The following is a 14,015-nucleotide window of genomic DNA, read 5'->3' as shown; positions in this document are numbered from 1 at the left end:
AGTGCGAAGAAAAATTTAAATCCCAAGTTTACACTTGTAAACCTCACTTCGGATCTTTTTCATATAAGTTTTTATATATATTATAAAGAAGAGCGCAAAAAAAAGAATGCTGTAGTAGTTTCTTGCGCCGCTTCTTCTATATCAGAACACCGTTTTCGAAGCGGTGGTAGTGTCATCAAAAAGAATTTTAAAGGAATCAATTTTGAGAAACTTAATGCTTTTCATGCCTTTTTACGGTACCATACAACTAGACGAGAGAAATGTAAAGGTCAATATCGCATCCCATTAACCATAACAAGTGATGAGAGGTTTCGGTTGGCAACGATGCTACAGTGGAGTCTCTAATCTACAATTAACTACAAACGAATTCCTCTTCTTATGCTAGAACTGTAACAAATGCTGTGATGGAATATTTGTAATTTATATTCATTCCAACTTCAAGATGGCGACGCAATTTGAGAAATTTTCTGACGCAGTGTGATTTATAACTAACTTGGAACACCGTTTTTTTTTTAATTTATTATACTATAGTTTACTAGTAATAACTATAGTTTTGCGCTCGTCAGCGGCAATTTACCGAAGGCCTAAGCAAGCTGCATTAAAATTCATTATATTAGTCATTGAATGAGATTTTTTTATTATACATAATAAACCTAGTCTTGCCATAAATATTGCAACAAAGAAAAAAAAATCTATTACAATTACTAACATTTATTACTTTTACAGTGTGATAGTTTAATACATAAATATAAAACAATTTAAAATATAAAAAGCTTATTTGAATTGGTCTCCAATACAGTCCTTTAAACGTTGAGGCCATTTATCAATAGAAACACGCACGCATGGAAAGATCCATGGGAAAATTCTTCACTGCCAATAGAGTTAGAGCAAGACGTACTTTCTAAAACTGACCATAAATCATAATCTAGCGGATTAAGATCAGGACTAGACGACGAATAGTTTTCAAGTCTGATGAAGTCCTAAACGTTCATTTCCAACCAAGACTGCGTAAACCGAGCTTTATGACCCGGCGCCGAGTCTTGCTGGAAGGACCATTTTTGGTTATTGAACATTATGTTGTTAAGGGGCTTCCCTACTTTCTCAAGAATGGTATCTTGATACACTTGTGCCGATGTTTTGATACCGTTTTTACAAAAGTATGGCTCAGTCACTCTTTCATAGCTAATACCCCACCAAACCATCACCGATGTTGGATAGTGCCCACGTTGCACACTGTCGACTAATTGTGAAGCTTCCTTAGAGCTTTGAGCATAAATACGGCCATATTATTTGTTAAAATGTTGCTCAGTTATCTTATCCATAAACAAAATTTTTCTGTGACCTCCATTTGCTTACCGCTTCAGTAGCTCTTTCGATTTTACCACCCTTATTTTTTTTAAGTTATCAGTTAAGAAATGACCAGTACGTCTCTTATAGGCTTCGAGTCTTTAGTCATCTATTAATTTACGCGACATGGTTCTAGGTGTTATCTTCATCTCCCGAGATAAAATCTTTTCCTCGGCTAAAATCTCACCGAAAGTGAGGATTTCTTCGAATTCTTTCCCTTACTGCTTTTGACCACCTTTTTCGTACGAAGGTCAGGTCTTTTTCTGTCTCAAACAGAGGAGGTCTCATTGTACCTCTTAATAGCCCAGTACACAAATATTTTACTAATACCAAGCGTATGGAGAGTTTTGAAAATTGCCTTTGGCACACATGATATTAATAGTATTATAGTATTGTTCGCGGATGATACATCACTATTATTTAACGTTAATCGACATGCAACCACTACTGAAGATGTGAATAATGCTATTTCTAAGATAGAACAATGGTTCAAAGTAAATAATCTTCTTTTAAATGATAAGAAAAGGAAATACTACAAATTCATATTACCAAATTTAAAAAAGATTAAGACACATATTCAATTAAATGGAGAAATGTTGGATCTTGTAAATAAGACAGTGTTCTTGAGTATAACTCTATACGAGAAACTTCAGTGGGGTGACCATATATCTGCCATAGCAAACAGATTAAGCTCTGCAGTATATTATGTAGTTAATAAAATAAGAGAACTGACTGACATAGATACGACCAGAATAGTATATTTTAGTTACTACCATAGTATTATGAACAATGGTATCCTTTTATGGGGTAATGCTGAGATCAATGCGATATTTGTGCTGCAGATGAGAACCGTTAGAGCCATTTATAACATGGGATCTAGAATGTCGTTAAAGAATAAATTTAAAGAAATTGGTATTACAGTGGCCTCACATTAAATTTACGTGAATTTGATGTCTGTACAAAGGAATTAAAATAATTTCACAAAACTAAGTGGTTTACATAGTATTAATACTAGAAATAAGGGTAAACTTGCCATACCTGCCACAAGACTCCATAAAGTCAGTAATTCTTTTAAATGTCAATGTATTCCTTTCTTATTAATAAACTTCCCGAATAGGCAAATATTAAGTCTATAAGCAAATTCAAAGCCTTCACAAAAAGTTAATTAAGCTGCAAAGGCTATTACAATATCCAAGATTATTTAAATGATAAAGCAGCGTGGAATTGAATTGCTCTACTAAGTGTGATTTGTTTTTATGTGATTTAAATTGTTTAATATTTTTTATTTTATTTGATTTGTTTGATAATAATTTTATCAGTTTGATATTATTTATTTATTGTTATGAAATCAAGTGTATGACTGATCTTAAGCCATTGTTAATCAATGTAATTAGTTCAATATACGTTTTGATTTTGATTTTTGATTTTGTCGTAAATTCATCGATATTATGTATATCTATAAAATTCTAAACTAAAATAAGATTGACTGTCCATATGTTTCTTTAAAAATATCATTTACAGCACGCGCCCAACTGCCCATCCGGATCTATCGTAAATTTCAATAGCTTTATACCACGTGCACATAATTTCTATAGTAAGGAGTTTTCTGATATGGATAATTTTAGGTTACTTTATAAATAATTCATAAGAAGTTTTATCTCAAACTTATGTAATCTTATTTCTCACGGGGAAAAACATATTCAACCTTATAAGGATTATTAACCAACCTTAACATTTTATATTTAGCATTAGGTATGTAATTTAACATTGCGAAATTTGACACTATTAGTTAATAAAATAAATTATAAAAACAAAAAAATTTAAATATCATTGACTTATTATTCTTACTTTTATTTTTTTGTAATTCCACACTTACCACATTATAATTATTTACATTGTATAGTTTCTAGAATTAAGATTTATTACTAAGTTACTTAATTTTTTCATAATTAAAATGCTGAATGTACCTACCTAATTAGAATAACCAACCTAGAATTAGTATGAAAGTGCAAATCAATTGTTAATGTTAAGTTGAGTTATTGTCGGTACATCTTAAATAAATAGATTAAAATAAATAAATAGTAGGCTTCATAATAGCTTTAAGGGTAAATGTATAAAATTTTATAATAAAGTCAGCCACTGTTCAGGAATTAAATATATTAAATTTTTAGAAAATGAAAATAAATCTAAATTTTTTATTAAAATATGGATCTGTCGTAAATCCTAGTACTCTACAGCTGAATATCTAAGTGATCCGACAGCCTGGGACTAGATTATAAGTATTTTATAGCAATAGCAATCACAGTGCAATATTATATATTTGATTAAAAAGAGCGCAAAAAAAGAATGATGGGAGGGTTTCTTGCGCCGCCTCTTCTCTCTCAGAGCGTCATTTGTTTCCGAAGCGGTAATAGTGTATAGTATATTAGAAATGACATCAAAAATAATTATAAAGGAATCAATTTTGAGAAAATAAATGCTTTTTAATGGCTAGTTAGAGCAAGATACTTGTATACGGACGCTGCTTGTTGTGCCTGGGTGATTTCGTTAGCGCGTGCCCCTTTACTAGTGTTACCTAAGCTTAAACTTTGTTCTAAAAGGCATAAAATGCATTTTTTCGGAAACAAATGGCTCTCTGAGAGAGAAGAAACGGCGCAAGAAACTCTCCTTATTTTGCGTTCTAAAAATATTTCGCTGAGATCACGCTCCTGTGGTGGATTGGACATTTTGTTTATTTATAAAATGTGTTGAAGATCCTTCTGTTTTTATAAAAGAGGCGAAAAAAGGATATCATCACCACCATCAGAACGTGTGGCGGTCCTCCACAGTGTGGTTTTTAAGGAGCTTTCTTCCACGTACTACAAAGCTGTTGAATGAACTTCCTTGTGCGGTGTTTCCTGGACGATACGACATGGGTACCTTCAAAAAAAGCGAGTACACCTTCCTTAAAGACCAGCAACGCTCCTGTGATTCCTCTGGCGTTTGCAATCGCAAGGAATCGCAAAGGAGATCACTTAACCGTAGGCTCGTTTGGCCTCCTTTTCCATGAAAAAAATATGAGCGGACTTGATATTAAGTGATCATCGCCACCCACATTCCCCTGCAAAACCAGAGAAATCATAAGCACGTACACTTATTAAAAAGAAAATATAGCATCTTTTAGTTTATCGTATAGCTCCCAAGTACTTTTGCTTTTTCCCTTTTTATTGTTTTAATGAAAGGAGTCGTATATTATGTGGATTTGATTCAGTCCTTTCAGACATCAACATCATCATAATCATCAGCCAGAAGACGTCCACTGCTGGACAAAGAAAAGGTGCTACGCTACGCTAAGGTTTTAGCTACATTACATTATAAGACAGACATTTTGCAGAAATATACTCCTCGCTGACTTTTTCTGGTATGATACACTAGGTCTATTACATATTTGAGGAAACTGGGTACAAGATGAATTTTATGAATATGAGTGTCATCTTTAAACATTTTAGAAATGTTCAAACTTATATTTTTCTAAAGCTGGTCGGTAAAGAAATATCAAACATTAATAAAACAGCCAAAAATGGGTAATTTAACATTTAATTGTATGTACTTTACATAATCACACTTTTATCACAAAATAAATATTTACATTTCAGCCGTTGATTTCACTGTCAGGTTGGCTATAGAAGATCCGTTTTCATCAGCAGTAAGGGTAATTGGGGCATTCCGCAGGGTTGACACCGGCTGGGTATTGGCGTCTCTAGAAAAAGAATATTTTTTTTTTACTAGATCAGAAAATAAGTTCTTGAACGTCAAAAGCGCAATATTAACCACTTTTTTTAAAAGACTGCTGGAATTGAGGAACACATACCATTATAAAAATAGGTCCATATTATATATTACTTTATTAATTTCAAAATCTTTTTATCCATGAAATAACTAGTAATACCATAATAATGGAAAGAAAATATACCCCCATAATTTTTTTCAAACAAATTTTGAGTGCATGTTATGTTAGAAACTTCAATCATTTCACATAACTTTTTCGAAGTTAATATAAAATCAAAATAATGGAATGATGTAAGCATTAAATGAAACAGAATTACAGTGATGACCTTGCACAAACCATCGATCATGTTCAAGTAAAATACCACCAACAAAACCAATTAATCACAACAAGTAAAATGACAAAGAGTTCGTGCAGTACAAGTGCACGGAAAACTCGGGTCAAAGTGTATCAAGAAACTGTGTTAGAACAGCTTGTGAAATTTTCTATCAATGCGCTTTTTATAAAGGTATATAGGCCTTTTCAGTAAGAGCTTACGTCTGCTCACAAGACCAGATCTATCCAAAGCATTTTATTTGTTAAAGAACTTATAGCTTATGATCATGGCAAATATTTACAATATCGCTGTTATTGTTATTGTTGACAAACAAAATACTTACTCTGTGGGAGCGACCGGTAAAATGGATGGGTTGCGCACCCACTCAGGAATAGGCATGCCATCTAGGGTAAATTGTTCCTGGATGTCAGTGTCACAGAAGGGGTAATTGGGGCAGATTGCGGGGTAGACGCCGGCAGGGTACTCGCGGGCAAGCACTACCACAGCCAGGGCGCTAATGATGAACTGAAAATAATTAAATTACACTGAACGGATACTTTTATTCTTAAGGCGTAAAACATTTAAAATAATAATTAAAATAATTCTTTTGCTGTTAGACAACAGATAAAGACAGGCCAGGAATATAAGTTTAGTGTGCGTGACAGGCTACTTCTTAAACTCGCGATTTTTGTGACACTTTGTGCTAGTGTGTGTGCATTGTTCAAAATAGACGTTCATTCTAAATTCAATCAATTTTTTCGACGTTTTCACAGCTCTCTCAGCTCTTTCGCAGATCTCGATTTGATGAAATTCTTAAATAATGAAAACTACCTTAAAAATACCTCAAACAATGCCAATGATTTTTTTATAATTCAAAAAAGTAGTTTTGAACTACTGCTTATTAATGAATAATGCCTTTTTTATAACATTAGACATTGCATACAAAAAAACTATTCAAATCCACGGACTAGAAAAAAATAAAGGACCCTGTGTCACCTTACATAACAGTGTAGCACCAAAACAAGCTGATTAACGTGTAAATACATAGCCCCACACACACACACTACTACAGGCCGGTAGGCGGCTATTATGAGAATTGTCATCGTCTGTGACAGATCAGTTTCCGTCTCAATAAAAGAAAAGAGAAAAAGTGTAAAAATGATACTATTTATGTATTTGTGGCCATATATGATTATTTAAGGGAGAAAAAATTGTGTAACTAGTATCCCCCGTAACCGCACACACACTAGCATAACGGTGCTTCACTTGTTAATCACGGCGTACCTTTTTTGACTCGTCCGTGTTCAAATCCAGTAAAATAAATATAGTATGAATTCGTGCGTATATAATCATATCATTGCTATTAATATTTCTAGAAAGGTATAGTTTATTATTTTAAAATTAAACTCACCAGTTTAACGTACATGTTGTTGTGATGGTATATATGAATCCTCTCGACTTTACAGTGAGACTGATAGCTGTGACTTTTTTTTTTTTTGAGAGGACGAAATACTGTTATGTATTTACGCCCCGGAACGGGGCGTAGTATGTCGGACTCGAGTGTCCGCGTAAGCGGACGCCCCATACCGACTAAAACCTCCTCTGTGCTGTTAGCAGCCCTGGCTTTCACAGCGAAGTAGGACGTGGGCCGTGGAGGCCGCAAAGACTATGCAACAACAGCCGCGGGGCGTCTCCTAAGGAGAATCGAACCTCAGACCGGCTGTGTGCTTGTGGGAAGGAGAGAGAATGAAAATGAAGATGAAATGAGGATGAAAGATGAAAGATGAGAAGAACACACTCGCCGGCGAGTGTGGTGAATTTTTGTGTAATGTATGTAAGTGTGTATGTATGTGTTTATGATTGTATGTTTGTATGTTTGTATGTTTGTATGTTTGTATGTATGTAAGTAGTGTAAATGTTTGTGTGCATATATGTTTGTGTTTGTGTCTGTTTGTGGAGTGTGTTTGTGATTGTGTAAGTGGTGGATGTCAGTCCGTCAGTCACTCCGTGTGTGAGTGAGTGTATTGAAATGATTACAGGACGAGGACAAGCGTCTCGTCGGGTATCAAAACAATGTGTGGTGTATCTAGGGTTCGTGCCGCTGGCCATCGTCAGAGTGACGAGTGCCAGTGGTTTGCGGTGGTTGACCGCGCCTACGCCTGCGAAGGAGGTGTGTGCGTGTCTGTGTCGGTGTTTGTGTGGGTGTCGCGTTCGCGATGGTGATGTCGTAATCCGGGTCTACCGTTACGTGTCTTATTGGGTTGAGACTATGGTGAAGGGGGGTGTACCCGCATGCCTTCCTAACCAAGATGTTGGGATGGTTAAGCGCCTTGTCAAAGAAGCGTCGCGAGATCTCTTTAAAGTGTTGAGCTATCGTCGGAAGCTCTAGGTCGCGGTGAAGGTCAACGTTTCGGATGAACCACGGGGCTCCGGTTGCCATGCGCGTGAATTTATTTTGCTTGCAAACGACGTAAGTAGCTCGGTCGGGTGTGCGCGAAAACGACGCTTGCGTATGACAGTATGGGCTGTACGATGGTTTTGTACAGCGTCACTTTGTGTTTGAGCGGAAGTTTGCTTCGCCCACACACAAGTGGATAAAGGCGACTGAGGACAAATCGGGCTCTATTGCATACCGTATCAATATGTTTCCTGAAGTTCATATTGCTGTTGAACGTCACTTGTCAATGGGTGTTTCATACAGTTTAATAACGTCGGTCGGTTGTTTTTTTAGCGCGGCTATTCGCGTTACCGAAGAGTACCGCTGCACTCTTGGTGGGGTTCACTTCAATCCGCCATTTTCTGAACCAGTTGCCTAGTTCATCGACTCCCCTTGAAGCACTTTAATGTTCTTGCTCAAGGTTGAGCGGTTGGAGCCGAAGTAGAGTGCCGTGTCGTCAGCATACTGAGCGAGCTGGACACTTGGAAACTTGGGAATGTCGCTCGTGAAGTGCGAGAAAAGAGTGGGAGAGAGGACCGAACCCTGTGGCACGCCAGATCTGATGAGTCTGGGTGAGGATATGGTGCCCTCTACTCGATATCGGAAGGAGTGATCAGTAAGGTAGGCTCATATGATGCGCACGAGCCTGTCTGGCACTCCCAGTTGATAACAGCTTGAATAGTAAGCCGTTGTGCCATACCTTGTCGAAGGCCTTCGCGACATCGAAAAACACGGCTGCCGTGGTAGCGTGAAATTGACGCCGTATGAGGATGTACTCGGTGAGTTGGTGAGCCTGCTGGGGACACGAGTGACCGGTTCTGAATCCGAACTGTATCAGGTTAAGCTCCGCGATGTAATGATTAAGACGCGCGAGAATTAATCTTTCGTAAAGTTTCCCGATCGAGTTAATTAAGCTAATAGGCCTATAGCTACTATAGCTGTGACATGTTTTTGCGCCAATTTATACAACGCAGCCAACATCCATCAATTTAATTTGAGTAACTAGAGCTCTTTGCATTCTTTAGTACGATCCTGTTTTGAACATAAATTTCAATTTGCGGTTCTTTTCGCATTAATTACTATGTATTTAATTTGGAGATGTAATTAATAAATATAATTATATTATAATGACATCATTATATTGTAGGACCGTATTTGACCATTATTCATATAATTTTAAATTTTTTCCTTTGGGAGGTTTGTTTGATTCAACAACCTACCTAATTGATAAACATTTATTGTTTCATCGAATGCTTACTCAAATTTCTAGGCTACAGAAAAAATACACAACGCAAGTTTTATATTGTCACTCAAACATATTATAACAAAAAGTGTAATTTTTTATCTGCATTTGTATCTAATATTCTCCATTCACTTTTCTCGGCGTGGGCATCAGTATTAAAAATATTTATGTAAAAGCCTTTTGTATAAATAACCCAAAATAAGGTGAAATAAAATATTTTATAATTATCTACTAAATACTATTAATTATATGATTATTTTGCACGGCCATCTAGGATTTAATAAATGATCCCAAATTACGCGGAATATCCATGTGTTTCGTATTGAAGAGAGTGGCTAGTCAGTTTCTTCTATAATTATAATTCTTGTGGGCTCCACCTAATTTAATAATTAAATGTATTGTGCTACCTGTCCTGTTAAAATGGTCTTTTTTCTGGAACTAACTCTATGAATATCGTAAATATCATTATTTGGTACCCATATTGATGAAATTAAATTTTGCACGGCGGCCACCTTGGATTTCATAAATGATCCTTAAATAGTTCTCTGCATCCTCGAGAACGTCGGATACGATAAACATATTGTTGAATACATATTTTTGCGACACGGCCATCTTGGATTTCAAAAATGATCGCAAAATAGTTCTCTGCACCCTCGAGAACCTCGGATACGATACCCATATTGTTGAACTCATAATTTTGCGCAGCGGCCATCTTGGATTTAAAAAATGATCCCAAATACGTTCGAGCGATTTTTACCTAAAGTGTTGGGAAAACCTCGCCTTAATGAGTACGCGGGGAACCAACACGCCCTTTCTTAATGTCCAGACGTACCCTCCCGGTGACATTCTGGCCACTGATAAGATTATTATGAATAATTATTAAAATATACACATAAATATAATATATCAATAAAATCCACAAAATGAAATGGTTCGTATATTAATATTTTTGTATTATTCTCGAATCACATGTAAGTAAGTAGGAATAATACATAATTATTTATTTCTAATTTATCACTTAAACGCAAATTGTTCGATAATTATAGCTAATTAAATCATTATTTGTACAATAAAACAATAATAAGAATTAAGTGATACTTAAAAAAAGCCACGAAGGATGAGATTTTTTGTGTAAGTATATAATATTATAACTTTGAACACATCGCACATTGGAACAGATAGGAGACAGATCGTGACTGTAAAATACTGTATATTCTATAAGTATTTATTATATAAGTATAAGTGTATTATTAAAAAACAAAAGAAGTTTTTATTTGTAAGATCACGTCTTCTGGAATTTGGTTGTTGTGTATGGACCTTACTATAAGTTAGGAACGTGTAAATCGAATAGAATAATTGTACAAGAAAATTATAATTACATTAAATTACCACTCCAATAATACAACTCTTTCTTATGCAGACTCACTTGAAAAATATAAAATTCTTAACTCAGTTAGACGTGATGACCTAACCTATCTTATAAAGAACACATATGATAGTATTGTTTGCCGATGATACATCACTATTATATAAAGTTATTCGACATGCTACTACTATAGAAGATGTAAATAATGCTATTTATAAGGTCGAAAAATGGTTCAAAGTAAACAATCTTCTTCTAATGGTAAGGAAACGAAATGCTTCAAATTCATATTACCAAATGTAAAAAAGATTAACACACATATTAAATTAAATTGAGAAATGTTGCATCTTGTAAATAAGACAGTGTTCTTGAGTATAACTCTAGATGAGAAACTTCAGTGGGGTGACCATATATCTGCCTTAGCAAACAGATTAAGCTCTGCAGTATATTATGTAGTTAATAAAATAAGAGAACTGACTGACATAGATACGACCAGAATAGTATATTTTAGTTACTACCATAGTATTATGAACAATGGTATCCTTTTATGGGGTAATGCTGAGATCAATGCGATATTTGTGCTGCAGATGAGAACCGTTAGAGCCATTTATAACATGGGATCTAGAATGTCGTTAAAGAATAAATTTAAAGAAATTGGTATTACAGTGGCCTCACATTAAATTTACGTGAATTTGATGTCTGTACAAAGGAATTAAAATAATTTCACAAAACTAAGTGGTTTACATAGTATTAATACTAGAAATAAGGGTAAACTTGCCATACCTGCCACAAGACTCCATAAAGTCAGTAATTCTTTTAAATGTCAATGTATTCCTTTCTTATTAATAAACTTCCCGAATAGGCAAATATTAAGTCTATAAGCAAATTCAAAGCCTTCACAAAAAGTTAATTAAGCTGCAAAGGCTATTACAATATCCAAGATTATTTAAATGATAAAGCAGCGTGGAATTGAATTGCTCTACTAAGTGTGATTTGTTTTTATGTGATTTAAATTGTTTAATATTTTTTATTTTATTTGATTTGTTTGATAATAATTTTATCAGTTTGATATTATTTATTTATTGTTATGAAATCAAGTGTATGACTGATCTTAAGCCATTGTTAATCAATGTAATTAGTTCAATATACGTTTTGATTTTGATTTTTGATTTTGTCGTAAATTCATCGATATTATGTATATCTATAAAATTCTAAACTAAAATAAGATTGACTGTCCATATGTTTCTTTAAAAATATCATTTACAGCACGCGCCCAACTGCCCATCCGGATCTATCGTAAATTTCAATAGCTTTATACCACGTGCACATAATTTCTATAGTAAGGAGTTTTCTGATATGGATAATTTTAGGTTACTTTATAAATAATTCATAAGAAGTTTTATCTCAAACTTATGTAATCTTATTTCTCACGGGGAAAAACATATTCAACCTTATAAGGATTATTAACCAACCTTAACATTTTATATTTAGCATTAGGTATGTAATTTAACATTGCGAAATTTGACACTATTAGTTAATAAAATAAATTATAAAAACAAAAAAATTTAAATATCATTGACTTATTATTCTTACTTTTATTTTTTTGTAATTCCACACTTACCACATTATAATTATTTACATTGTATAGTTTCTAGAATTAAGATTTATTACTAAGTTACTTAATTTTTTCATAATTAAAATGCTGAATGTACCTACCTAATTAGAATAACCAACCTAGAATTAGTATGAAAGTGCAAATCAATTGTTAATGTTAAGTTGAGTTATTGTCGGTACATCTTAAATAAATAGATTAAAATAAATAAATAGTAGGCTTCATAATAGCTTTAAGGGTAAATGTATAAAATTTTATAATAAAGTCAGCCACTGTTCAGGAATTAAATATATTAAATTTTTAGAAAATGAAAATAAATCTAAATTTTTTATTAAAAAATGGATCTGTCGTAAATCCTAGTACTCTACAGCTGAATATCTAAGTGATCCGACAGCCTGGGACTAGATTATAAGTATTTTATAGCAATAGCAATCACAGTGCAACATTATATATTTGATTAAAAAGAGCGCAAAAAAAGAATGATGGGAGGGTTTCTTGCGCCGCCTCTTCTCTCTCAGAGCGTCATTTGTTTCCGAAGCGGTAATAGTGTATAGTATATTAGAAATGACATCAAAAATAATTATAAAGGAATCAATTTTGAGAAAATAAATGCTTTTTAATGGCTAGTTAGAGCAAGATACTTGTATACGGACGCTGCTTGTTGTGCCTGGGTGATTTCGTTAGCGCGTGCCCCTTTACTAGTGTTACCTAAGCTTAAACTTTGTTCTAAAAGGCATAAAATGCATTTTTTCGGAAACAAATGGCTCTCTGAGAGAGAAGAAACGGCGCAAGAAACTCTCCTTATTTTGCGTTCTAAAAATATTTCGCTGAGATCACGCTCCTGTGGTGGATTGGACATTTTGTTTATTTATAAAATGTGTTGAAGATCCTTCTGTTTTTATAAAAGAGGCGAAAAAAGGATATCATCACCACCATCAGAACGTGTGGCGGTCCTCCACAGTGTGGTTTTTAAGGAGCTTTCTTCCACGTACTACAAAGCTGTTGAATGAACTTCCTTGTGCGGTGTTTCCTGGACGATACGACATGGGTACCTTCAAAAAAAGCGAGTACACCTTCCTTAAAGACCAGCAACGCTCCTGTGATTCCTCTGGCGTTTGCAATCGCAAGGAATCGCAAAGGAGATCACTTAACCGTAGGCTCGTTTGGCCTCCTTTTCCATGAAAAAAATATGAGCGGACTTGATATTAAGTGATCATCGCCACCCACATTCCCCTGCAAAACCAGAGAAATCATAAGCACGTACACTTATTAAAAAGAAAATATAGCATCTTTTAGTTTATCGTATAGCTCCCAAGTACTTTTGCTTTTTCCCTTTTTATTGTTTTAATGAAAGGAGTCGTATATTATGTGGATTTGATTCAGTCCTTTCAGACATCAACATCATCATAATCATCAGCCAGAAGACGTCCACTGCTGGACAAAGAAAAGGTGCTACGCTACGCTAAGGTTTTAGCTACATTACATTATAAGACAGACATTTTGCAGAAATATACTCCTCGCTGACTTTTTCTGGTATGATACACTAGGTCTATTACATATTTGAGGAAACTGGGTACAAGATGAATTTTATGAATATGAGTGTCATCTTTAAACATTTTAGAAATGTTCAAACTTATATTTTTCTAAAGCTGGTCGGTAAAGAAATATCAAACATTAATAAAACAGCCAAAAATGGGTAATTTAACATTTAATTGTATGTACTTTACATAATCACACTTTTATCACAAAATAAATATTTACATTTCAGCCGTTGATTTCACTGTCAGGTTGGCTATAGAAGATCCGTTTTCATCAGCAGTAAGGGTAATTGGGGCATTCCGCAGGGTTGACACCGGCTGGGTATTGGCGTCTCTAGAAAAAGAATATTTTTTTTTACTAGATCAGAAAATAAGTTCTTGAACGTCAAAAGC

General features: G+C 34.4%; 1 protein-coding gene across 8 annotated transcripts in view; it reads right to left on the bottom strand.

The window, feature by feature from the left end:
- The window catches only part of LOC126968160 (cuticle protein 1), a 77,434-nt gene that overhangs the window by 31,792 nt on the left and 31,627 nt on the right, over positions 1-14,015 (bottom strand). Inside the window, exon 1 of one of the 8 annotated variants that reach the window (XR_007730166.1) lies at positions 6,841-6,888. The exons of the other annotated variants lie outside the window; for them this stretch is intronic. The gene's annotated coding sequence lies outside the window, so the exon portion shown is untranslated. Of the gene's footprint in view, positions 1-6,840; positions 6,889-14,015 lie in introns of those variants that run through there. 8 annotated transcript variants of the gene reach the window in all.

Source organism: Leptidea sinapis, chromosome 15 (assembly GCF_905404315.1).
Source record: "Leptidea sinapis chromosome 15, ilLepSina1.1, whole genome shotgun sequence".
Classification (NCBI taxonomy): domain Eukaryota; kingdom Metazoa; phylum Arthropoda; class Insecta; order Lepidoptera; family Pieridae; genus Leptidea; species Leptidea sinapis.
This window is presented reverse-complemented; position numbering and strand designations above follow the sequence as displayed.